We start from the raw sequence: 27,956 nt of genomic DNA on the forward strand, positions 1-27,956 counted from the left end.
CTGCAGCCCATAGGGATCTTCTGGAACCCCAATACCCTGGGTACCTAGGTAACATATACTAGGGAATTATAAGGGTGTTCCAGTGTGAAAATGGTCACTAGCCTATAGTGACAGTTTTAAAGACAGAGAGAGCATAAGCACTGACGTTCTGGTTAGCAGAGCCTCAGTGACAGATAATCACTATACAGGCATACACATACAGGCCACAAACTATGAGCACTGGGGTCCTGGCAAGCAGGGTCCCAGTGAGACATATAAAACACACTGACAAATAGGGTTTTCACTATGAGCACTGGTTTCCTGGCTAGCATGATCCCAGTGAGACAGGAAAAACACACTGACATATGCTCACAAACAGGCTAAAAGTTGGGGTAGCAATGCTAGAAAGAGGCTACCTTCTCACCATGTGCTTCTGTTTCACAGCAGAAATAGAGTCCTAGGCCTGGTCCAGAATTTGTTCAAGGGCACTCCATCCATGGCATGGTTGTGTAAGAATATTTTATTTGAATTATATGTTGGGTTGGCAACAGATTGGTGACAATATTTGGTTAAAAACTTCTTCAGGTATTATATTGCTTCTTGTAATCCCCCTAATCAGGATTATATAATGCACTTTCGTAGTGTCCTATGTTATTAATCTTCTAAACTGTGTCCTGTGTTTTAAACTTGTGAGAGCTGTCTGACAGCTGAGACACTTGATCTTTTGTTTGCCTGGATTCAGTTAATGTTTATAATTTTTCTCAACTTTTTAAAATATTTTCTTTCTATTTTTAATATTGTTATTATTAATTTTGTACGGTGAACTTCTCTGGAATTATGACTGAGGGTTAAACTTGAACGAATGAATGATGTTTGTCCACCTTGCCCTCCTACTTTTCTTGGTATTTTAGTCAGTATTTCCTTACTGCCTGATATACACACAAGGCTTCTAATAAAGCAAGGCCTAGCCTCACCACAGATGAATGAATTTATGTCTGGCTCCTTTATACTTCAAGTGTCTTTTATGCTCTTTTAAAAAGGTCAGTTGTTATCTTCTTATTATTAACTATTGTGGCTGGCCCATGGCTAGGCATTCCCATGCCTGGTACCTTTACATGCTACAGTCTGACAACCTGCAGTTATACCTCCAGAGCGGATTCAGTGATTTTATGTTCATAGTGTCTGCAACAAATGACCCATGGAGGACACATCTGTTTTGTAGGCAAGGGTTTTTCCCAACTGGCAAATGGCATATTCCAGGACACCCCATGGATTGTCTACAGATCACCACAGCGTCATGTGGTGGTCACTGTGTGCCTTTGCAGAATATCTGAGAATGACGAAAGGGTGATATGAAAGATAATGTCATGTATGGATTTACAATGCACTCACTTCACAGGCCACTATAGGGAAAGGGTAGCTAATAGAGAGGTCCGGTCAGCCTGTGCAACTTTCTGACCTATGAAGAATAGGGTGCATTTTCTTTTTTTCCTCACCCTGTTTAGCTATGTTTTCTGTTAGTGGCAGCCCACTCTGTACAAAATACAGTTCCCATAAATCCAAAACTGGGCATGTGTGTCTTAGTACAGGGGTTGTCAGTAATCATGTACCAAGCAGTGAAGAAAGATCTGTTAACAGAAGATGTTCTTGAACATGGAAAGTGACTGGCAGAAGAAATGTTATGTTTGCACAGTTCACATTGCCTGTTAGAGTAACCGTTCATTTTAATGTAATCCAAACAAAGACATTTATGAATTTTTAATATTTAATTCTTACTCCCATTAGAAACCGTTTAACGATCTTCCAGTATTTGAAAGAGAATACCTTCTTATTGTGTTTGTCACCAGATAGAAAGACACGTTGTGAAGAACTTTGATATAGCTTTTGGTAGCATAATTACATTGAGTCATAGTAACTCATCATAGATTGTATTGTGGAAGTCACTTTACTATAGTGATTGATTTGAGTCTGGATTCTTCAATGAGCCTCGATCTCAATATATAGAATGACATTTTATGGATTAGACCTAACTTGGCGAGACGCAACTGGATCAGTGCACCTCAAGATGTTCTTAAGATTGACCTCTTCAGAAATGTAAGGAATTACATAAGATTATACACAAGATTATACAAATGAACCCATTTTTTCCTGTTGCTTTTACTGGTATTATGTCTCTGTGCATTGTAACACTGCTATTCAGTGCCACCAAGTGTGTCCTATCTCCAAAAATGTACATGGATATTGGTTGCACCCACTTTGCTTATTTAGCCTTCCTGTAAGTCCATAATAAGTTGAGACATGAAATACAACAGTGGCCTTGAAGTTAAAGCATATGGCAGCTGTTGTATGTATGTATATACACCACTCATATATATGGCTTAAGAGTATAGCTCAAGGAAACACTAATATGTACTGATTAGGCTGCCGTTTGTTTTAAAACTACAACATCGACACTTGGAACGTAAAAGCAGTTTGGCATGTATAAACCCTGGTTGTAAACATTAGCGGAGTCTCCACTGGATGTCCTTCGTAAGCCAACAGGGCTCAAGGAAAAGTATGTCCCCATAGTGAAACATTGCCAAAAACTTTGTATCTCTTAGTGCTGTAAATGAAAAGACCAATGTGAATAACATTTGATTTGGGGATTGATAAAAAAAAAACTTGCTTACAGCTTATTTTCCACTTTTTGTCAAAAACATAACTCAATGGCAAGAATTTTAGGTTTATTCTGAGATTTTTCTTCTTTGAAAAAGAAATCTTCTGTGAAAGCATATGTTCTTGTGGAGCTCTGTGCTGCAACACCATCCAGCCTTGCCCCACTGGAGATTTTCATACCCCAAAAAACGTGATTGGGTCTACAAGAAAAGTTTGGGATGGATTGTGGGAGACAACAAAGTTACTTGAGCAATGTAACACATTAGTAAGAAATTAAATCCAGATTTGTCCTACTTGGAGCGTTTGCTCCATCACTGAAGGCTTCATCATGACCCTGATGATGAACTGTCAGACTTCGAGGAACCCATGCCAATTACAGCACCCTACTTTGGCCTGCTGTAGGATTTTGAGAAGCAGATAATTAACAGCTAGGCATACCTTACCCCCCTCAACCATGGATGGTCTGAAGTCATATCTTGGATTAACTGTATCTGATTTGCCTTTGTGCACTTAGACAGCCAGAAAGACTACCCAACCTGTTGGAGACAGACTACTTTGGTTGTATCTAGCTTTATCATGTGCCTCAACCTCACTTGATCACTACATTGATTCCAATACTTATGGCCATCTAGGTGGATGGAGGTGAGGAACCTCAATAGATCCTAGGACATTTCCCTTCCCAAGTGATCTACTACCCCAGGCAAGTCTACAGCTACCGAAAATGTGATCTTGCAGTAACAGTTCCCAAGTGGCTTGCTATTAGGCCTTTGCAAGCTCAGGCAGATTGCCAGCACTTCTCTCCTATCTAGCACCTGTTATAGTGATTGTCACATGTCTGTAATTATGAACATATCATAAAGAGCTATTTTTTTGCTATTGCTGACCCCACCCCATAGTTGGTTAAGGTATACACCTTTGAGTCATCAATATACTATGAAAAACACAGATTTTCCTCGTATGATAAGAACTATGCTTTGTTCATAGGTACTATTGGCTCTCCCTGCCTACTCCTTACCTTCTACTAACTTCTTTTACAGGCCTAGCGCCCCATTTTCTGTCTATGAAAACACAAAACACACAGCACTGTGTAGTGGCATATAGTGCTCTTTGCTGCGTTTCTATGATTCAAAAATACCTTGTGATTTACTCTAAGCAGCTGTGAACTTGGCTTTGTCTGTCCCCTTTGCAGCACATTAGATGTTATATTAATTTACTGATACATACTTTGCCAGCCAAAAGATTGATCACTGTCTGCTGATACATATCAGGGCCTCAGAACAGGAATTTAGGACTGTCAGGCTTTATTTGGTCTCCATAACCTTTGTGTGGCAAAAGGGATCCCTATCAGAAGTATTTATCACCTTCAGGGTGCTGTGCAGTGCTTACAAAACTAAGGAGTCATATAATATGCCTTGTTCCCTTTGCCCACGAGTCTGGACAAAAAGAAGATTGCATGGCATGTCAGGGACAAGAAGGCCTCTGTACCATTGTACCATTATACTTATGTATTTTGTATGTGTGTGATGCCAGGAGGACGTGTTATAAATAACATATATTTTTTTATCTCAGTTTACAGAAACAAACTAAAAAGAACTTCGGTTATACTGTGCTAATGCAAATATAATGTTTACTTTCATGTGGGTCTGGAATGGTTTTACCAGAGGACAAAGCTCTTTAATTTCTTTTAACTGTTGTAGGTGCAAGTAATTTATTCCTAGCGGGGGCAAGCATGTTTATAGTATACATAACTCGATCCTACCATGCCCCATTCTCACACACAGAGTAACATTTGCATAAAGATTGATAAATACGCAGTTTGCTCAAGTAGCATTTGTGTTTATGCAAGTGTGCATTTCATTGGTTCTTACCTTGTGACATTTTCTTACTGAGGTGCTTAGTAAATGAATATTTTCTTTCATTTTCCACATACTTGATAATGTACATATTCAGAATTGAAACATAATATATTACATTTATATGCATTTAAACATTCTAGGCTGTGAGATAGCGGAGGAGCCAAAGTAGGTGTGGTGTAGAATGATAACTTTCATTGTTCAAGTTTCCTATCATTAGGTGCTTTTTGAAGGGATTGCCCCTTTTGTTTCCCTCCTTTCTGTGTCTGTAATGAAACAGTGGGACCTTTGTCTCTTTCTCAATTTTCTGATGAATTCACATTTCAAACCCATGCACAGCTGCCCCTTGAGAATACTCGTTCTGTAGACTCTTTTTCTGATCGCCATTACATCAGCTCAACATATTATCAGACTTACATTCTTTGTCTGCTCTGCCTCCTTTCAGTTCCTTTTTTCCAGACAAGCTGGTCCTGCAAACTAAAGATTCCTTCCTTCCTAAAGTGGTCACTCCGTTTCCACATTTGCCAATGAATCACTTTGCTGATGTTCTGTCCTCCTAATCCAACCACGGTGGATTAAAGACTAGATTGTCTGGATCCTCACAGGGTTTTCAGCATTTACATTGACAGAACTGTAAGTATCAGAATGGTGACCAACATTTTCTGGGCTACACTTGCTCCAAAAAGTTCACAGAGATAGCTATTTTTCCAGATCTGTGTTACGTGACTTCGTGATTTGATCACCCCCTCGGGCCCAACTCCTGGGATGTACTGTTTAGGTGTTGATTCAGTTTAAAACGGCATGTATTCCTCTTAAAAGCTTCTATGGATATGTTCCACACTTCCTATTGTCGGAATTGCCCTGATACAACCCAGTGAAATCCCTAACGTCTATTACCAAACCTCAATTTGATATCCCTAATTATAAGCATCAAAAATGGGGATATAGGCCTTTCCCCATTTCAGGACCTACTTTCTAGTAACACATTCACTATCACCCTCCTCTTACAACAAAAGCTTCTGAGATTTAGGAAACAAGTAATGTTTTGGCATTTCTGTTTAAAAAGCACTTAAGGAACCTGCGGAGGCAAGTATCTGAAATCCAGCATCTAGAGAATGAAGGTGATGGGGCTGTACACAAATACTTAAACATAAATTAAATATGCAGATAGAATTATCCTTCAGAAGAACAAGTTGCTTATCTTTGTTCTGGTGGATATTGTATCTGTAGATTTCTCATCGAAGTCATCCATTTCCACTTCATATGGAGTGGATTTGTATTTTTTGAAGAAGTTATGAAGATAGTTCTTACCCTCTGCATTCTCTGTTAGTGCCTCCAACCTCGCCTACGTCTATGACTGCATAGAAAAAAGTACAAGAAACTGACATCATTGTGCAGGAATGGCGTTTTATCTGCCTTTGTGATGTCATGTCCTCGGTTGGTCTCTGAACAGACACACCACTTTTTAGCGCACAAGAGCTATGTTGCAGTGCCTTGGAATTCTAGCTAATACTTAAACCGATTAGTGGATTCTGCGCAAGAGGTCAATGGATCAAAGCGACATAGGTTTGAGGGGATGTCATCAATGTGGCATGTAATCATCAAATACAATCAACATAGTTAAGAATTTTGAACCTTAATCAATAATCACACCAGTTTAATAAGAAAGATTATACAATTTATTTCTATAGATTAACAATGCTAATGTCACGAAAATAACTCTCAAACGCAAATGATAAGCATATAGAATTAATAATGGTTGATTAGAATTTCTAATATATCTAAGCTTAATCAAAACAATCAAACAAATAATCTCCAAAACAATAACGCTGATTAGTAACACCAAAATCGGTAATAATTGCAATGTAGGCATTAGTACAACATTCCAATGTGTCAATATAAATCTTGAGCATTCAGTATTAATACCCTCACTAACCACAAATTAGCATTAACATGTTGGGCTTCATGTAAAAAGAATTTAGAAACACAAATTTAAAAAAATATCTTTAACTTGGGTTATTAGGAAAAAACATTATTAATATGCAGCAATCAGATTATAAGTTGCAGCTGGTACCTTTAAAGCAAAAGAGACACATATAACATTACAATATCATATGTTACCCATTTGATAAGAACATGTAGTCTACTTCAGCAAGGGGACACCATCAGGTATATCGTCAGAAGAATCGGGTCTAACAACAGCTAAACTCACAGTGCTAATACTACTCTAACCATCAGCAAGAACTCTAGAATCAGACGACTTTGATCATAAGACTATCATCTTCTACCCCTAATAATCCTACTCATGTTGTTATAGTAATCCTCAAAAAGCTTATGATTGGTCAGTTCATGGGGTGTTTACGTTTCAGCCAATAGTAATTTTAATTAGTAACCTAAAATACTACATCATTTCGTCAACTAGGATATGTTCTCAACAGTAATTTTTCCTCTTCCGTCTCGTCTGTAGCTTCATTGTTCCATCTCGTCTAAACTTCTCTTTTCAGGAAGAAACTTTCACACTTTCAACATTCACTTCCATCGTCGAGGAAGAAACCACGTATTAGTAACATTCTCAAACAATAGAACATTCAACTTTATTCAAAGATTCAGTTAAACATGACCTTGTAAGACATAATGCAGCAACCCACTAAGGGTAGCCTTGAACACATCTATTAAAGGACCAAATACCCATTTCTGCAAGCATTGAATTATGGAAAATAACTACAACATTTAATGAGAATTGTACTCAGTTAAGAACAGAACATAAAATGTGGTGAACTTTTTCAAAAGCTACCTATTTTCCCATGTTAATTCAACGTATAATTAATATAATAAAATAATTATTAAACATGTTAGAAAATTCACACTCTCACAATGCCTCCTCTGATGACTATTTATGTCACCACATCAATCCATAATAAATGTATTGTCATCAATTCTTCAAAATTTGGTCTCATTTATTTTCGCATTATTTCTCTTTCTCCTTCTATTTTTCCCATAAAATTTAGTCATTTGAATATTGAAACTCCTTCTAGTTTTTCTCCATGTTTCTCCATTTTTATCCTTTTTAAGCATTTTATCATTTTATGCATGCTCCAAATCCCAATTAAACGGAATATAATTATTGACACTCATTTTGCTATTGTCAAAATAACACATCTTCCTGCATTACTAAACCAATTTCCCACAGCTTTAATTCCCTTGCCAGCCTTTTCCCAAACAATAGTTTCTGTTAGGTCTTTTAAATCTTCTTTGTTAGTTGTTACATTTTGAATCAGTTCTTTAACTTTTCCTGAATTATCAGGTCTAAATGAACAACAATGATTCAAACCAAGCAATTTGCAAACTCCACCCTCTTTTGCTAAAAGAATGTCTAATGCAAGGAGGTTCTGAAGTGCCATAGCTCTTGAAGCAGCCAACTAAGTATCTAGAAGAATAATAGCTCCAGAATATCTTGTCAACATGTTATCCATTATTGTAGACAACTTTTGTATTTTGATCTAATTCAAGACTACTTTCACTGAAGGAATTATAGCCCCAAAAATGTCTCCGACAAATGCTAGAAATTGATTCTCGCTTGTGTCTCGTTTGAAATTTCATTGTTTCAGGAATCTTACTCAAGTCTTCCAATTGATAGATTTTTGGAAAGACTATTCCCAAATAACATGTTCCATACCATCCTCTAGGAAGATGGTAATATGCATTTTTCCCACAAAAAAGTAAATTCCAGGTACTGGTGGATCCTGTCCATTCATCATAAAATCCCACTTACTCCTAAACATAAAAACTTGCCTACACTCACTCTTTTCCACAAACACTCTATCATTCTTACTCCAAGGTCTATATATACAAAGTCTTCCCACATGTTCAGCATCTATTGTTAGTTTTCTCTGTTTAGTAATATCAGTATAAGCATAATCAACCCCAGGATTTTTACTTATTATTCCCTTATCTATCTTTGCCTTTATTTCTCTTCTTCTATCTTCTGTGTTATCTAAAAATGTATTCTCTACAGGAGTTAGTAAACATGTTAGTTTATTCCTGTGAGTGAATGCAGTGGCAAAGGTTAAAGTAGCCTCAAAGTCAAAGAGATCTCTCATAATAACTATGTTATGTTATTATCTTTGGCTATTCTATTCAGATAACCTATGACAGGTACAAATGAAAATACCATGTCATAATTCGAATAGAAATACTTTTCTTGACTATAGAAACGCGTTAGTAAAAGTCTGCAATTTATAGCATAAGTTACAGGTAAGCTATGGTAAGTATTTCCTTCTTCCACTGAAGTCGGAATCTGTGTACATACAGAACAATCTTTCGCATCCATCACCTCAACATACTCATGCAACAAGCGATAGAAAACATTAGAAGAAAACTCTTTCTCTTCATGTAAGTATTTAACATCCATCCTAAACTTATCTTTTGCTAATGATGTATCAGTAATAGCCAAAGAAATATCAATCTTTGTAGCCTGGTTGGCTCCATCCATCTCATAAACAGTCACTCCTACAAACAGCAATAAACATGTTAACACACTCACTACCACCAGTCCAATACTTGGAACTTTACAACAACTAATTCTACTGTTTCTCATATTCTCCATAGTCTAAAATAAATAACACCAAAAATAACATTTTCCAGAATTTTCAAAAATCAAATAGACAAAACAAAAATATTCAAAAATCCCTCCTACATTTTTTTACATTTTGTTTTTGAAAATTAATTCACTTTGAACAGTCCCTCTGTCGATTTCAGTATAGCAGCTTGTCAAATCCAGTTATTCATTTGTTATTTCCAGTCATTAATGTCTCTGTAAAGCATGACTTTCATATAAATTTCACTATCTATTCCCAAAGTTTTTTCTCACCAACTTCATGTGCCAAAATAAAACATTTCAATATCTCTGTCAAAACAGTAGCTAAAAAATTATTCTTGCCAATCATTCGTAGTTAAATAAGCTCATTCTGGTCCAGCATATCGCTTGTTTGCAACACTTTTTTTCTAGGTCTCTTGCTACTTTCTCCTTCTTGTCCACTAGTGTTTTCTCCTTCATTGAATTATTTTTCCTCTTGAATTGGTGGAACTACATTAATTCTTCCACTCTTTGATCTTCTCTCTGCCCAATTTTCTCCTTTTAGTGTCTTTTTTGTCAACAATCTTCTTAAGATTGAATCTTCACTTGCCTTAGAACCTTTTTCTTCTGACGTTCCCGCAACTGGTTCAGGAAGAGTATAATCCACTGGGGTGGGATTACCCTCAATTCCTTTCCCAATCGAGTCAGTCCTTTCTTCGGTTTGGTATGTCAAACCTCCTGCTTCCGAGGACACCCTCCTCTGAGCAGATCTTCCCTCAGACAATCTTTTCTTATTACTTTCATTCGAGGACACCCTCCTCAGATCAGAATCAATTGTTTCACTTTCCTCACGAACTGACCCTTCTACTCCTTCGCCATATTGTGCAGCTTCTTCTGCACTTTGTTCCTTTTCATCTGTTATAGGCTTAGGCACATCTCTTTCATTTTGAATATTCTGCTCACTCTCCTTCTCTTTGCTTCAGATGTTGTCAACTGTCAGAAATCTCAACAGTTCTTCTTCTCTTTCTGTTGGATCATTCACCTTTCTTGTGTGGCTAGCATGCACCCAATTTGGCAGACCAGCACACTTCACAGCTGTTGTTGTTGTGAGCACTATTTGATAAGGACCCTTCCACCATGGTTCCAGGCAAGACTTTCTCACATGCTTCCGTATGAGCACTCAGTCACCAACTCTCAGGCTATGGCCTTGAGCTTGCGTTTGTTGTACTATTGTTGCTTCCACCTGATGAGAAAGAGAATGAACCACATCAGCTAGGCTTTCGCAATAATCTAGCACCATATCATCTGTAATATTTGCAAGTACATTTGCAGGTATTGCTTGCAATCTCATTGCTCTTCCCATCAAAATCTCGTGTGGAGACAACCCAGTCTTCTTATCAGGAGTGCTTCTCATTGACATTAACACTAGTGGCAAAGCATCTGGCCATTTTAAATTTGTTGATGCACATACTTTTGCCAAACGTGATTTTAATGTCCCATTCATTTGCTCTACAAGTCCTGAAGCTTCTGGGTGATAACTACAATGTATTCTCTGCTGAAGGTTTACTGCTGAGAAAAGCAATTTTATCACATCATTATTGAAATGGCTCCCCCTATCTGATTCTATAGAAACCTGGAAACCAAAACATGGAATTAGTTCTCGCAAAAGTAACTTAGCTACTGTAAGGCTGTAATTTCTCCTTGTTGGAAATGCCTCAATCCAGTGACTGAAAAAGCACACAATCACCAACACTTATCTCAAACCCTGAACATGCAGGCATTTCAATAAAATCCATTTGCATCCTGCGGAATGGACATCCTGCCATACTTAAATGTCCCATGTTGACAATTGTTCCTTTGCCGACATTCATCTGCTGGCAGACTACACACCTATGGCAAACCAGTTTAGCAACTTGCCTGAATTTTGGATTGTACCAAAATTGTTTAAAACATCTGATCATTGCATCTCTCCCTATGTGTGCCTGACCATGATAGTATCTAGCCATCTTTGTCAACAAACTGTTTGGTAAAACCACTTTTCCCTCTGCTGTCATCCAAAGTCTTCTCTCTGAATGCAATTATGTTCTAACCAATCCCTACGCTCCTCCTCCGAAACATTGTTCTGTATGGCCTTTAACTCCTCTAATGTCTCAACAATCTGCATTGTAAAATTTGCGTACACTTCATCATTTTCAGACATTAATTCCCAATTTCCTTTGAATTAAATTCCGTTCAGAGCACAACATTTTGCAACTTGGTCTGCATAGGCATTTCCCAATGTTACATAATTTTGTCCTCTCTGGTGTGCACTGCATTTACCCACATCAATTTTCTCGGGTTTCTCTACAGCTTGTAACAAGTCATGTATCCTTCCCCCATTTCTTACAGGTGAACCTGATGAGGTCAGAGACCCTCTCTGTGACAAAATTTGCCCAAAATCGTGTACAATACCAACTCTATACTGGCTATCAGTGTAGATTGTTACTTTCGTCTGGTCTGACAATTGGCATGCTCTAGTAAGAGCCACCAATTCTGCAACGTGTGCGGAAATTACTCCTTTAAGTCATGAAGCTTCTAGTATCCCAGTAACTGTACATACTGCATAACCTGATTTTAGTGCACCCTTGTTATCTCTTAGGCAAGAACCATCGACAAAGAGAATTTGATCATTGTTTTCTAAACAAGTGTCTTTAATGTCATCTCTTGGTTTGGTGCATAGTTCTGTCACTGCCAAACAATCATGTTCAATGCCACCTGTTTTATTTTGTTCATCTCCCTCATTTGGTAATAATGTTGCCGGCTTAAGCACTGTGCACCTTTTGATCGTTACATTTGGTGCTCCAAGAATCACTGTTTCATATTGTGTAAATCTTGCATTTGTCAAGTATTGTGTTTTTGATCTTGTCAATAGAACTTCTATCGAATGAGGTACCATCACTGTCAGAGGATAACCCATCACAATGTTTTCACTTTGAGGTATACTCTGCTGAACTGATGCAAATGCTCGCAAGCATCCTGGCAAGGCTGCAGCAGCATTATCCAAAGTAGCTAAAAAATAGGCTACTGGACGATTGACACCACCACGTGTTTGTGTCAAAACAGACAAAGAACATCCATCATGCTCATGACAAAACAACAAGAAAGGTTTTGTGTAATCAGGCATACCTAAAGCTGAGGCTTGGCACAAACTCTCTCTCAGTTCAGTAAATGCTCTCATGCATTCATCATCCATCATTATGGGATCTGAAACGTCCTTAAGTGTCAGTCTTTGCAGTGGTTTAGAAATAGCTGAAAATTTTGGAATCCACTGTTGACGATATCCTACCATTCCTAGGAACATCCTCAACTCTGTCTGCAAATTTGGTATTTTGATTTTCATTATTGTCGATACTCTTTCTCTCTAAATTCTCCTTGATCCTTTTTCGATCAAATGACCCAAATATTTCACTTCTTGCTGACAATACTGCAACTTAGTAGGAGATACCTTATGACCATTGTCTCCCAAAAAGTTCAACAATGCAATTGTATCCTCTCTACAACCTTCCTTTGTCTTTGATGCGATCATCAAATCATCAATGTACCGCACTAACGTAGATTGGTAAGGCATCACCCGTGTCTCCAGGTTCTTTTTCAAAATCTGATTGAAAATTGATGGTGATTCCGAAAACTCTTGAGAAATTCTACACCAGCAATAGACGCTGGTCAGGAATTTAAAACAAAAGAGATATCTACTGTCCTCATGTAGAGGCATGGAAAAGAAAGCTTGGCACAAATCAATTACTGTGAACCATTCTGCATCACATGGAATTTGAAACATTATCACTGCTGGATTTGGCACAACTGGACAGCATTTTACCACAATATCATTTATTTTCCTCAAATCCTGTACAAGACGACTATTCCCATTCGGCTTTTTCAAGCCCATTATTGGTGAGTTACATGGGCTGCTTATCACTTCTTTCAAGACTCCCTGTTCCAAAAATTGTTCTATCAAAGGTCTTATCCCTTCGATCACCTCATTTGTCATTGGATATTGCGCAGTTTGTGGAAACACCACATTCTCTTTCACTGTTACTTTGACTCCTTCAACTCCTACAATTAGACTAATGTCTTTCCCTGATAAGTCCCAAACCTTGGACTTAACTCTTTCTTGTAAGTCGATCGGCAGATCTTTCATTTCAAAGACTGGAAAGAAATTAATCAAATGTATCGAATTGTTATCCTCAGTTACCTGCTCATTTTCATCTCTCTGTTCATCAAGATCTATCAATGGAAATTCTCGAGACATCATCTCTCTTTCAGTGACCTCTGATGAATCCTCTCTATCACTGTTTGTCTCAATCGCAATCCCTTTCATTGAACACAAGACTGAACAATTTATCTTAAACAATAAGTATCTTACCAATAATGACACTGGACTAGAATCACAAACAACAAAACTATGGAAATCCCTGAAATTTCAGATTTTCACAAGAACTGGTTCCGTAAGAGTATTGACTAAATTTTTATTTGCAACTCCTACTATTTGCACTGACTTCTCTAAAACTGGTTTGTCTGGAACTTCCACAGTTCTCACTGTTGAGCGTGTTGCTCCTGTATCAACCAGAATATTAACCTTGTGACAATGTACTTCACCCTTCACACAAGGACCCCTTTGATCCACTTCTAATGATGCAGCCATCACACACTCCTCCTCGTCTGAACTATCCAACATCCATTCAGCTTTTATTTCATCCTCACTGTGTAAAGGAAACTGTTCAGCCATTTTTACACTTTTGTTCTTTCTCTGACTTGTGACCACTTGCAAAAGCATTACCTGTTGTTGATCCATAGGGTTCTGTATCTTTTGATCTTGCCTCAGTATGTGCATTTGCTGTACAGGGACCGTCTGAACCTGTGGCTGCATTTGTTGTTACTGTGGCATTTGTACCTGATGTACCTGTCATTGTGCATTCTGTACCTGCTGTATTAGTTGTAAAGGCTGGAAACCCTGCATGTTATTTACATTGTTCTGGTAACTTTTGATTTTGACCCCCCATCCTAGGTCCTCTCATGCTCTGATATGGATTGACACCATTTGTCTGTTGGACAATTCCTCCTTCATTTAACATCGGGCACTGCCTTTAACAATGTCCAGTTACTCCGCAAATATGACAAGCTAACACCTTTCGCCTTTGCGGCTCATCCTACATCACCACTGAACTCAAATCCACATTTCTATTGACTACCGGAAGCATCATTCCACCTCAACCTCTACTCGGAAACAAACCATTTCCCTGTGACAGCTGTTGAACATTTCCCTATAATCCAGTCTGTGCAGCCTTGATCTGCATTACCATCGCCTTTTCTTTCAACTTTTTCTGCTTCCTCGCAATTTCATCACTACAGTATTTAGCATATTGCAACACCTCATCAATCGTCTTTGCTTGTCAGCAAATTAAATGATTCTTAATCATCTGATTTATTTCTAGTTTTAACCCTTCAGCAAACCTTAACACCAAATGATTCATGCTCTCTTTCTCAATTGTTTCCACACCCCTGAATTGTTTGAACGCTTTCAACGTTTCATAATATGCATGAACTGATTCCTTTCCTTCCTGTGATGTTCTATCTATGCGTTGCCAATCAACATTTTTCGGCAAAACTCTTGTTTTCAGAAACTCAATGACCTTATAGTAATGTTTTATTACTTCAGGAGATGGAGCACCCGTTTTCAAATCTCTTTGCGGTTCACACATTGGCCAATCAACACTCCTTTTGCATTCAATCCACAAATCTGCTGGAACAATAATATCAAAAAGTGTATTCAGAACTTCCCGTAGACACTTCTCAATTTTTACAAACCTATCTGTTTGCTGGTATCACTTCATTGGCTTCTATCTCAACCTTGGGTAATCATTTGTAAAACTTAAAATATCACTTCTATTCCAAGGTACATGTTTGAAATTCCCTCCTGGTGTTTCTTTCATTGGCAGCGTTTTTACTGATTCCCCTGCCTGTGCCACATCATCTTTCTTTGGTCTTTCTCTTTTCTTGACCCATCTACTTCCCAATTATCTAATGCTCTCCAAATCTGTACTTTCTCAAGTAACTCTCTAAGATGTATTTTCATCCCTGCAGATCTCATGTGTATCAAATATTCCTCCTCCGTGTTTAATCTGTAACTTCTCTTAAAAGTTTTCATTTTTGACAAATCAATGTCATAATCGTCTGCTACTTCTTGTAGCTGCTTGTAAACTCTCTCTGCTCCTCTGGTAATTATTTTACACGCATATCTCAAATGAGCTTCAGTATAAGACTCAAGTCTATTCACGCCCATAGTCCCTTCCAAGAGTTAATTTCCTTCCATGGTCAATCTCACTGTTTATTGTCTCTTCCTCTCTGTTCTTTCTCTCTTGCATTTTTGAATTCCTTAAATCTTACAACCATTGTGTTATTTCTTGAGCAGACAAACCTTTCAAAGAAATTAAGTGACTCACCTAAATCTATCTCTTGTCCTGAACTTGCACATTGTTGTGGAACCATTACTCTTTGTCCCTGGCTATTGTACAATCTAGTCCCTGAATTTTCTACAGGAGGCAGATCTATTAAAGAATGTGTCTCCTTCAAACTTTGTCCTTGTCCAGGAATTGATTTTTCCACAACCCCGTTCTGAACTTTAATCAATGAACTCACTCCACTGTTATCTACTTGTGTATATAATGGAGTTACCGGACCCATCATAGTAGGTACAGTAATTGCGTCTGGATTAGCTAAAGATCCAACCCTTTGTATTTGTCCTGCACTCATGCTCTACATTTGTAGAATCTGTATTTGAACAGGCTCTCTTATGTTCAATCCTTGCTGACCATGGGACAACACTAAATTAGTAGTCTTCCTTACAAACTGAACCTCAGGCTGCATTTCAGGAATGTTTATTTCTAACTGCTGTCTGTTGTTTAAAGTATCATTAAAACTACTCTGCATCTGAACCCTTTCATTGTTCAGGACACTCCTTGATGTTTCTGATGTGGATGGTACAGTTGGAATTGTATTACCAATTCCTCTCCCATTTGATCATTATCACTTCTCTGGTTCACATTTGTTGGAACATAAGTCTCTAAAATCTCAGAAACTATTTCATCTTCACCCATCTCATAGTCATCATTAAACATGACTTGTTTTTAGTCTTTCTATTTTTGTTCTTTAGTCTCTGTTGATCCCTTTCTTTTTTCTATCCATCTTTTATTTTGTTCTCATCCTCCTTAGTTCTTGCAGGAAATAACCCACACTGCTAATATGACTCGAACTATCAGCAAGAACTCTAGAATCATGACTTTGATCATAAGACTAACATTTTCTACTCCTAATAATCCTACTCCTGTTGTTATATTAATCTTCAAAAAGCTTATGATTGGTCAGTTCATGGGGTGGTTACATTTCAGCCAATAGTCATTTTTATTGATATCTAAAATACTACATAATGTTGTCAACTAGGACATGTTCACAACAATAACTTTTCTTTTTCTGTCTCATCTGTAGCTTCATTGTTTCATCTTGTGTAAACTTTTCTTCTCAGGAAGAAACTTTCACACTTGCAACATTCACTTCCATCCTCGAGGAAGAAACCACATATTACTAACATTCTCAAACAATAGAACATTCAACTTTATTCAAAGATTCAGTTAAACATGACCTTATAAGACATAATACAGCAACCCACTAGGGGTAGCTGTGGACACATCTATTAAAGCATCAAATACACATTTATGCAAGCAATGAATTATGGAAAATAACTACGACATTTAATCAGAATTGTACTCAGTTAAGAACAGAAAATAAACTGTGGTGACCATTTTCAAAAGTCACCCTTTTTCACACGTTAATTAAATGTATAATTAATATAATACAATCATTAATAAACATGTTAGAAAATTCACACTCTCACAGCTATATAAACCTTTCTGGATCCATTCTGGCACCTGGAGGAGATGCAAGACATTAGGACTCAAGATGTGAAGAATCTACACGTGGACATAATATCCACTTGAAAGATTTGTTGTTAGCAAAGGTAAGTATCTTGTCCTTGGACCTACAGTTCTGGTCAGTTGAAACTCAAAACGATATGAAAAAGGGTGACAGCCTACAATAATTTCTTTGTTTAATAATAAATATTAGCTTGCAGGTTTAAGACGTGGTTCTCAGGGATTATGTGGTAGCCGTGGCCTTCATGTTTATAGCCATTTAATGCTTTTGTCTGTAAGACACACAAAAACAATACTCGTTTTCTTTCCCATCACATCATTCCTAAAGCAAAGCTCCTTGCATTTTTGGGGATGTTGTAATTTATTAGCGATTAGATTAAGCATTAGCAGAAGACATCTTGTATTTAGCAACTATTATGAACATTTCGCGGAATCCATTTGTATTCATGGCAGCCATTTTCTCTGCCACATGCTGCCATGTGCTCTGTCCTACCTTCCTGTTAACTACTCTTGCAAATCTGTCTAGTGACAAGTTATATTTAGCATCTCCCGCTTTGCACATGCCCAGTAAGGTCTGCAGCTGTTAGTAATTAGTAACCGACAGTAATGTGTCTGCTAGTCCTTGAAAACTGTTAGCCTCTCCTACCTGTCGACTGTGCATTTCCATATGACCTTATATGTATTTAAGTCTTGCTTCTATAATTGTACCACCTTCTTTTAGCCCCTGCGTGGGTATAAAAGGACCATGCTCTCTTAGTTCAGTGTGCTACTTCAAACATTACCGAAGGGTGCTGTTTGAACTGTAATACCACCTCATGAGGTTTAATAAACTTTGTCTTTTATTTCAGTTTCTGTGCCAACTTCTTCCTATATGGTCTGAGGACTCTGTGCAGAGAAAGGCGAACCCCTTGCACTAGTAGGCCTTGCGGAGGCTTACTTCGACAAATTGGCGCCCGAACAGGGACTCATCGGCGATTCGGATGCCCGACGGATTGGTTGCGACGAATGATTTGGATCTCGCTGTGGACAATTAATGCCTGAGGAGACCCGAGTCTTGGCAACCACAGCGTTTTTCTCTTGTTTCTGATTTGACCATCCAGGTGGCGACGGTCCTCGACTGAGATCCTTTTTGTTCATTCGTCGTGCAGTGACCATTTGGTCGATTTTAGAATTAGGCTGTTGGAACCTGGACGCGTTGTGATTGGTAAGAGACGTTTTACGGCACTTGCTGTGGGTTTTGATGCCTTTGTTTCACCACTTACTGTGGCTCTCGTGTTTTGGGTGACTAGTCAATTTGTGTCCTTTGAATTGATATAATGCAATGATATGATGCAATTTAAATAGGCAGGTAATGAAGAGAATTTTCTCCAATTTAATTTTTATCTGAACGGCACATCGTACTAGAGGTACTTTTAGTGCTACTTTGATTATAATACTGCATATTCTGCACTATTTTTGGCATGCCTGTTTTTAGCGCACTTCGTAGGATGTGTTGCTTTTGTAATGGTACCAATTTGAGACTGGAAGAATCGCAACCGGCACCCCCAGAGGGGACGCCCAATAGAGATATGTATGTTAAACATGGTCTTTCTTCTATAATGTACAGCACATTTTGGAATAAATACACTTGTGCGGATCCTGAGTTACGTTGGCCTATGCATGGGTCATTTGATTTGCGAAAGATTGAGTATATGGAACAATGTATGTGTAAGTGAAGGTCTAGGCAAGATATGTTTGTGTACGAATGTGGGAGAAAGAAGTGCGTGGATGAGTGAAGCGTGAGCAAGCCTTGCTTGAGAAAGAGCAGCAGAAGAATGTATATGTGAAAGCATTGGAAATGAGAAAGAAAGAAATAAATGATTTAAGAGAAAGAACATAAATTACAAGTAACTGGCCAATACACTGTTCGGCAACCTCTTTATCCTATCCTTAATAAACGTCATGATGATTTTTTGTTACTAGATCGCCCTCCACCTCCGTATGTCGTTCCTTCTGCCCCTCATGAGTTAGCTGAGGTCTCTGGTTCGGAGCAACAGAAGATACGAGACAGTCGCTCTATGTTGCCTGCTGACTGTGCATCTGAGTTTAGATCTATTGCTCATAAAGCAATTCGTAACGTTGTCTCTGCTTCTGAACTTTTAGACAACATGAAAGGGTGGACAGAAAAGGAGCAGCTATATTTTACTGAGGCATTTGGCACAGAGGTTATTGAACTATTTCGGAAATATTCTGATGAGTTAGAGCCCGATGATGTAGCAACTGATCATAAGCAAATGCATGATGGTCTTTTTGTTTTCTCCCAGGTGGCTAATGGAATCAGGCGTTTGGTGAAATTATGTGTTGCGGCAGTCTGTTTGCAAGAGGAGAAAAGGGCCGTGGACGTAGTTGCATGGACATCCCAGACCGGCGGGGTGCAAGCTTCCATCTTCAGAACAGATAAGACTATGATAGTTCACACGAAACCAATGCGGGAGGCCGCGCCTTTGTATGTTCCTCCTAAAGGATTGGGTACAAGTGATGATAAAACTTCTGTTGATGCTAAGGGTTATTTTATTTATAATTGGGTGTATACTCCTTGGAATAGGGCAGATGTAATGGCACTTAAAACAGCATTACCTGACCCGCGGAAAAATCCAGCTGCCTTTTACGAGGAAGTTGAGGGAGTAATTAGTTCTTGTACTATGACTTTGGCTGACATTGATTTATTTTTCGGATTTATATTACCGCCAGATATGTGGAGAACTGTTTGTAAAGTTGATGATAGTGTAGTTTTTGGGGTGTCATGGAAAGAATTGGAACAGATGGACAGGGATAGGGAACCTGCGAAAAAGCCATATCAGTTGATTCTAGATCTTCCCGCAGCCATATTAGTTAAGTTAAAAATGATTATTCCCCCTAAAAAGATAGATTGGACTGTTTTAGCGTCTTGTAAGCAAAAGGCAGATGAATCGGTCTCTGATTTCTTTACACGCTTTGAAGAAGCATTTCATGATTTTAGCGGCCAGTTATTGTCAGATGATATGTGCAGACATTTGTTCGTCGATAAATATGTCGCAAATCTGTTACCAGGAATAGCTAGTCATCTAAAAGATACTGAAAGTTCATGGACTACCTCTACTCCGGTTTCTCTTTTGACTATGGCTCAGTATTATGAACGTCAGGAATTAGAAGCAAAAGGTAGCGAGGATAAAAAGATTAAAAAATTAAAGTCAAAGGTTATCTTGGCTCAAGCTTATGGTCTGCCTTTTGGAGGTAGTGATAGAGGTGGACGTGGGTCTTATGGTTCTTCTTACACTCTTTCGAATTTGTCTGTTGATCAGTGTGCGTATTGTAAGAAATTTGGGCATTGGGCTGCCGATTGTCCAGCACTACGTGTTCAGCAGTGTTCATGTGTTCGGGGACAAATGAGAAATCGCTCAGGATATTCAGGGCCTAGAAGAAGCACGAATGATCATGCTAGGGTTGATGCTAATGTACGAGGGCAGGATGGGTTTAACACGTTTTATAGACGGAACCAATACCAGATGTCTAACTATGTGCAGCCTGATTTCCAAGATTCTGCTTATGCATAGGATTGCCTAGGATGGGGTAAGGAATCAGTTGAAGTTCCAGTAGATCAGAGGGGTCCCTAAGTTACAGCACATGTTTTGGGTTCTACTGATCAGTTTCTGGTTGATACAGGAGCTACTCGTAGCGCCTTGTCTAAACAATTGGTTCCAAGGGTTCCCCTGTCTGGTTTAACAATTACATCGATAGGTTTCGATGGAACACCTTCCCCTAGCCCATTGTCACAGCCACTTGCATTCCATATTGATAAATTTACTGCTCCATGTCCATTTTTGCTTTCTCCAAATGCACCAGACAATATTGTGGGTCTTGATATGCTCAAGTATTTCAGGGCTACAATACGATGCTCTCCTGAAGGGGTGCATGTTATTTTGAATGATAATCATCCTGTGAAGGAAAGAGTTTGTCTTGTTAAAGAGGATATTGCATTAGCTTCACTCCCTAGTACTTTGTGGGCTACTTCAGATACTGATGTGGGACAAATGATTATTCCACCAGTACATATTAGTGTCAAGGAGGGAGCTCGATTGCCACGTTTGCCTCAATACAAAATTTCACAGGAGGGTGAAGAAGCACTCCCATGAATTGTGCATGGTCTTATTGCAGTTGGAGTTGTTGAGGAAGTTCCGTATAATGTTTGTAACAGTCCGATTCTTCCTATTCTGAAAAAGGATATTGCTACTAGGATTTACCGATTCATTATTGATTTACGAGAAGTGAATAACATTATGGTAGCACAATATCCTGTGGTATCTGACATCACAACACTTCTTACTTTGGTTCCCCCGACAGCAACTACGTTCTCTGTGATAGACTTGAAGAATGCTTTCTTTTCGATTCCTATTCATCCTGACAGACGATATTTGTTTGGTTTTACTTTGAATAAACGATCATATATTTTGCAGAGTTCCTCAAGGCTATACTGAGAGTCCTAGTATTTAGAGTCAAGCGTTAAAACGACAACTTGATTCTTTTGTCTTGCCTGAAGGTGTGGCTCTCATACAATATGTCGATGATATTTTGTTGGCAGCTGATACCCCTGAGCACTGTGAAAAGTGCACTTTGTCCTTACTTTCTTTTCTTGCTTCACACCATCATAAAGTGTCACGAAAGAAATTGCAATATTGTAGACCAAAGGTAACCTATATAGGTCACCTTTTGTCTAAGGAGGGCCGTGCACTTACATTAGATCGTATTCAAGCAATTTTAGACACACCAGTACCCTCTACTCAGAAAGATGTTTGTGCATTCCTTGGTCTTACTTATTTTTGTAGGCAATGGATATTAGGGTTTTCCCACATTGTTAAACCTTTGCTAGCACTTTTGACTAAAGATACTCCATTGCCCCTCCCATGGACAGATGAATGTGAGACTGCTTTCCGGCAGCTGCGACAAGCCCTTTTTTCAGCACCAGTGTTAGGTACTCCAGATTACACAAAGCCTTTTGCACTTTACGTACATGAAAAAGATGGATGTGCATTGTCAGTTTTAGTACAGACACATGGCGATAAGCAGCGTCCCTGTGCATATTTTTCAGCAGTACTTGATCCTGTCGATCGAGCGTTGCCTGGATGTTTTCGTTCAGTTGCGGCAACACCTGTGTCAATACGTCAGAGTGAAGGGATAGTTTTGTCACATAAGCTGTTGGTGTTAGTTCCCCATGCGGTTGATGCTCTTTTAAATCAAACAAAGAAGCAACATTTAACTAGCGTTCACCTGACAGGATATGAATTGACATTGCTGGCTCCTCACATTACACTGAAGAGATGTGCAACACTAAATCCAGCCACTTTTTTGCATATCCGTGACTCAGCCTCAGTCAGAAGAAACACATGATTGTATATTGCTTACCGAAGAACAGACAAAGGGTCTATTGATTTGCAAGATACGCCCCTTCCAGATGTAGAGAGGGAATTGTGGATTGATGGGTCTTGTTTGAAGTTGCCAGACGGTACGACCTCAGCTGCATATGCAATCACCACAATACACACGGTAGTGGAGACAGCTCGTATACCACAGAAGTCCGCTCAAGCAGCTGGACTAATAGCTTTGACACGAGCATGTGAGCTTAGTATTGACTTATGTGTGAACATTTATTCAGACAGCCGCTATGCTTTTGGAGTGGCTCATGATTTTGGTTTGCTTTGGAAGGAGAGAGACTTTCTCCCATCCCACGGGATGCAGATAATGCACAGAGAATTAGTGCATAACCTCTTGACTGCATTGATATATCCAAAGAAAATAGCTATTGTGAAATGTAGTGCACACAAGAGAGTGACCGATAAGATATGGGGCGAGGTAATGCCCTTGCGGACCGCGTAGCACGTGAGACTGCGATGCAGCGAAGTACTACTTCTATGTATGTAGTGAAGTCACAAGCTGAACGTTGGCATAATGCTAGACAAGACGTATTAGATATACAGAAATCTGCTTCTGTGAAAGAACGTGAGCAATGGTCTGAAGAAGGAGAATTGGATGATGAGGGCTGTTAGCGGAATAAGCAGATGGATAAATGGAAATTGCCTATAGCTTTTGTACAACCTATGTTTCAGATGGCACATGGGCTGGCACATGTTGGAGCTTCAACAATAACGAAGTTGCTTACGCAAGTTTGGGAGCATCCAGAAATTTCCAGTACAGCTAAGAGAGTAGTACAGTCTTGTTTGACCAGTTTACAATACAATCCTGGAAAAGGGACATGAACTCCTGCGGGAGGGTTTGCTACACCAACTGCACCTTTCGAAGTTCTACAAATGGATTATATTCAGCTTGAACACTGCAACAATTTAAAGTATGTCTTGGTGGTGGTATGTGCCTTTAGTAAATGGATAGAGGCGTACCCCACAAAGGATAATACTGCCATTACCACAGCGAAGGTGCTTTTGAAATACTTTTTCCCTAGGTTTGGTGTTTGCAGACTTTTATGGAATGATAACGGACCTCATTTTGTTGGGGAAGTTATTTAGTATGTCCTGAAAGGATTAGGGATCAAACAGAAGTTCCATGCAGTTTTCCACCCACAATCAGCAGGGTTGGTGAAAAGGTATAATGCTACTTTGAAGCTGAAGATACAGGCTTCCACATCTTTAACTTGGCCGGATGCATTACTGTTAGCATTATTGTCTATTAGGTCAGTGCCACACTCTCGAACAGTCCTTACCCCCTATGAAATAGTATTTGGAAGGCCAATGAACATTTGGGGAGTTCCTAAGGCAAATTCTGTATATGATGTACCTTGTGTCCTGATGAATGATTATTTGGCACAGTTAACCGACAATTTGGTTTCTATTCAACAACAGGTTCGAGAAGCACTTCCTGACAGATCTACAGGTGAAGGCCATGAACTCCGACCTGGTGACCAGGTGATGATTAAGTCCTTTGAAAGATCAAGCAGCTTGGAACCAAGGTGGGGAGGCCCAGAGCAGGTGCTCCTTGCGACAAGGACAGCAGTTCGAGTGATGAACCGAAAGAATTGGGTCCATAGTACTCACTGCAAGAGAGTGCTACCTACCTTGGTGGAACCTGCTGTGCTGACCGATCATCGAGAGATCTTGACTACGGAGAAAGGCCATGCTATATCACCTGACGAATCCGCGGAGTTCTTCCCGACCATACGATTTCTGGAGTATCGCGATATAATTTGAGACCGAGGAAAGAATCTGTAGTGCTGGAGAAAACTGGTTGAGCTACCGCCCTGGGTTAGTGAAACGGCGAGTGAATGTGGCAAGGGGGGGATCAGCCATGCATTAGAGTAGTGACACCCGTCTTGGCCCATGGTGAAGAAATCAGCGGCTGCCCAGGGATTAGAGCTCCAACGATTGTTTTTAATTAATTTCTGGAAGGGTCGATTATCACTGTTGCTAAAATGAATAACAAAGTGATCATTAGTACTATGGGATTTGTTGTTGTTTTGGTGGTTATGGCAATAATCACCTGGTTTGTTGAAAAGATGGCTCCTGCTCGTGAGTTTTTTGTTGCCACTATTCCAGTACCAGAGGATCACTATTACTTTACGCTTCCCTATCATGAGCAGAAGCACCGTCAATCGTACTTCAATAATACTTTCATTCAGATGTTGCATCATACTCCTAATGCTACAAATACTACTAACTGTTGGGTATGTGGAATGATACCTGCGCATCAAAAGAAAGGAGGAACACCTTTCGTTCCTCTTCCTTTTTCACACAGTGGTTCTTGTCAAGCTTGGTATACGCTTTTGTTTGCATCTGGAAAACGTACAGAGGGCGGACTTCTTTTACGCCGTAATAAAGTATGCTACCAAGACAAAGATGGGTATCCCCAAGCCAAAGGAACTAAATGGGAATGGGAAGAGTATCAACCGGACAATGTTTCAATACCATATGTCTTCACAAATATAAGAGACTCTGACAAGAAAGAACAATTTGTGATTTCTGTTACAAAAACTAAAGCAGATTTATGTATACGTAGCATTTGGTGAATTCCAATGGGGACAAGCGATTGTACCTTGATTTTAACTATTAAGGGTGTAAATAATAGTAGTTTTACAGCTTCACATAATACATATTTTGTTTGTGGTAACTATGGATACTACCAACTACCTGTTGGGTGGTCAGGTGTGTGTTACGTATCTTTTCTATTACCCCCTGTGTTTTTGGCACCTGCATCATATCACCGAAATTTTAAACTGTTCAATGATATCATTAAAAATAGATATAAAAGGACAATAAGTACAAATGAGGTAGACCAAACGGACACTAGCCTGCAACAATATGTTGATTTTAATTTAGGGTTGTTCTCCTTTTTGGGTGCTGCGTTAAACAGTAGGAAAGTGAGACGATTGACTACGGTTGTGGAAGCTGTTACCAATCAGGCAGCTCTGACACTTGGGAATATTACCGAGGAGCTCCAAATTGCGAGGATTGTAGCGCTCCAAAATCGTATGGTACTAGATGTGATATTAGCTGATCGAGGTGGTGCATGTCGCATCATCAGTAGTAGTTGCTGCGTTTTTATTCCAGATCACTCACCTTCAGTATGTGATGCAATATCTAAATTTCATAAAATCGCTGCAGAAATTCACACAGACTGGTACTTGGACTTTTTCTGGATGGTTTTGGGCTCTTGTTTCCGCTTGGGGCTGGAAACTACCGACTATCCTGTGTGTAATGATTGCAATATTTTTCTGCTTGTATGCCTACCAAAAGAGAGATTACCGAAATGAAAGCACAACACATGTTAGATAAGGAAATAGCTGAAATGATGAGCATAAATATACAAGATGAATATTTAGATTATCCCATAAAGACGAATGTCTTCAGCTAATGCTGAAAGGGTCGTCTGTTGTAATTTAGTAGCGATTAGATTAAGCATTAGCAGAAGACATGTTGTATTTAGCAACTATTGTGAACACTTTGCGGAATCCATTAGTATTCATGGCAGCCATTTTCTCTGCCACATGCTCGCCATGTGCTCTGTCCTACCTTCCTGTTAACTACTCTTGAAAATCTGTCAAGTGACAATTTATATTTAGCATCTCCCACTTTGCACATGCCCAGTAAGGTCTGCAGCTGTTAGTAATTAGTAACCGACAGTAATGTGTCTACCAGTCCTTGAAAACTGTTAGCCCCTCCTACCTGTCGACTGTGCATTTCCATATGACCTTATGTAGGAGGCTGGCCTGGTTTGTAGTGAGTACCAAGGGGTACTTACACTCTGCACCAGGTCCAGGTATCCCTTATTAGAAGAGGTGTCTAGCAGCTTTGGCTGATAGAAAAGGGTAGCTTAGCAGAGCAGCTTAGGCTGAACTAGGAGACATGCAACGCTCCCACTATACCACTGGTGTCATATGCACAATATCATAAGAAAACACAATACACAGATATACTAAAAATAAAGGTACTTTATTTTTATGACAATATGCCAAAAGTATCTCAGTGAGTACCCTCAGTATGAGGATAGCAAATATACACAAGATATATGTACACAATACCAAAATTATGCAGTAATAGCAATAGAAAGCAATGTACAGTCACAATAGATTGCAATGGGAGCACATAGGTATAGGGGCAACACAAACCATATACTCTAGAAGTGGAATGCGAACCACGAATGGACCCCAAACCTATGTGAGCTTGTAGAGGGTCGCTGGGACTGTAAGAAAACAGTGGGGGTTAGAAAAATAGCCCACCCCAAGACCCTGAAAAGTAGGTGTAAAGTGCACCTAAGTTCCCCAGAGAGCACAGAAGTCGTGATAGGGGAATTCTGCAAGGAAGACCAACACCAGCAATGCAACAACAATGGATTTCCAGACGAGAGTACCTGTTGAACAAGGGGACCAAGTCCAAGAGTCACACTCAAGTCGGGAGTGGGCAGATGCCCAAGAAATGCCAGCTGAGGTTGCAAAGAAGCTGCCACCGGATGGTAGAAGCTGTGGATTCTGCAAGAACGAAGAGGACTAGGAACTTCACCTTTGGAGGATGGATGTCCCACGTCGTGAAGAAGCTTGCAGAGGCATTCCCGTGCAGAAAGACCGCAAACAAGCCTTGCTAGCTGCAAGGGTTGCGGTTAGGGTTTTTGGATGCTGCTGTGGCCCAGGAGGGACCAGGATGTCGCTGATTGTGTGAGGAGACAGAGGGGGCATCCAGCAAGACAAAGAGCCCACTCAGAAGCAAGCAGCACCCGCAGAAGTGCCGGAACAGGCACTACAAAGAAGAGTGAACTGGAGCTCACCCGAAGTCACAAAAGAAGGTCCCACGACGCCGGAGGACAACTCAGGAGGTCGTGCACTGCAGGTTAGAGTGTCGGGGACCAAGGCTTGGCTGTGCACAAAGGAAATCCTGGAAGAGTGCACAGGAGCCGGAGCAGCTGCAAATCACGCGGTACCCAGCAATGCAGTCTAGCGTAGGGACGCAAGGACTTACCTCCACCAAACTTGGACTGAAGAGTCACTGGACTGTGGGAGTCACTTGGACAGAGTTGCTGAGTTCCAGGGACCACGCTCGTTGTGCTGACAGGGGACCCAGAGGACCAGTGATGCAGTCTTTTGGTGCCTGCGGTTGCAGGGGGAAGATTCCGTTGACCCACAGGAGATTTCTTCGGAGCTTCTAGTGCAGAGAGGAGGCAGACTACCCCCACAGCATGCACCACCAGGAAAACAGTCGAGAAGGACGCAGGATCAGCAATCCAAAGTTGCAGTAGTCATCTTTGCTACTTTGTTGCAGTTTTGCAGGTGTCCAGAGCAGTCAGCGGTCGATTCCTTGGTAGAAGGTGAAGAGAGAGATGCAGAGGAACTCTGGTGAGCTCTTGCATTCGTTATCTAAAGAATTCCCCAAAGCAGAGACCCTAAATAGCCAGAAAAGGAGGTTTTGCTACTTAGGAAGG

The sequence above is a fragment of the Pleurodeles waltl genome, chromosome 2_1 (assembly GCF_031143425.1).
Source record: "Pleurodeles waltl isolate 20211129_DDA chromosome 2_1, aPleWal1.hap1.20221129, whole genome shotgun sequence".
Classification (NCBI taxonomy): Eukaryota; Metazoa; Chordata; class Amphibia; order Caudata; family Salamandridae; genus Pleurodeles; species Pleurodeles waltl.